The sequence below is a fragment of the Charadrius vociferus genome, unplaced genomic scaffold (assembly GCF_000708025.1).
Source record: "Charadrius vociferus isolate BGI_N301 unplaced genomic scaffold, ASM70802v2 scaffold1708, whole genome shotgun sequence".
Classification (NCBI taxonomy): domain Eukaryota; kingdom Metazoa; phylum Chordata; class Aves; order Charadriiformes; family Charadriidae; genus Charadrius; species Charadrius vociferus.
In genome coordinates this window covers 16,810-17,074 of record NW_009649760.1, presented here as the reverse complement: position 1 = coordinate 17,074, position 265 = coordinate 16,810, and the positions used below count along the sequence as shown (strand labels likewise).

At 74.0% G+C, this 265-nt stretch overlaps 1 protein-coding gene across 1 annotated transcript in view; it reads left to right on the top strand.

The window, feature by feature from the left end:
• Positions 1-265, top strand: part of SNRNP27 (small nuclear ribonucleoprotein 27kDa (U4/U6.U5)) — a gene marked incomplete at its 5' end in the record, with an annotated part of 9,400 nt that overhangs the window by 7,381 nt on the left and 1,754 nt on the right. The gene's annotated exons all lie outside the window — the stretch shown is intronic.

Sequence of the window (265 nt, the reverse complement as noted above, 5' to 3'; positions counted from 1 at the left end):
GGAGGGGACACCGGGGGGGAAGGAGAGAGGCCGGGGGGATCCTCCCGGGGCGGATCCGGCCCCGACGGGATGGGGCTGCGCTGAGGGGGACGGGATCCGGGCCCTTGGCGGGGAGGTGGGCGCCCAGGCCCGGGGTGGGAGCGGGCCCTGGGAGTTCCCTCAACCCTCGAGCGAGAGGGTGAGCCCCCTCCAGGGCGGAGGGGCGGTGATGAGGCCTTGGTTCTTTGCTCTGGGGAGAGCAGAGGCTCCTTTCCCCGGCCTTCTC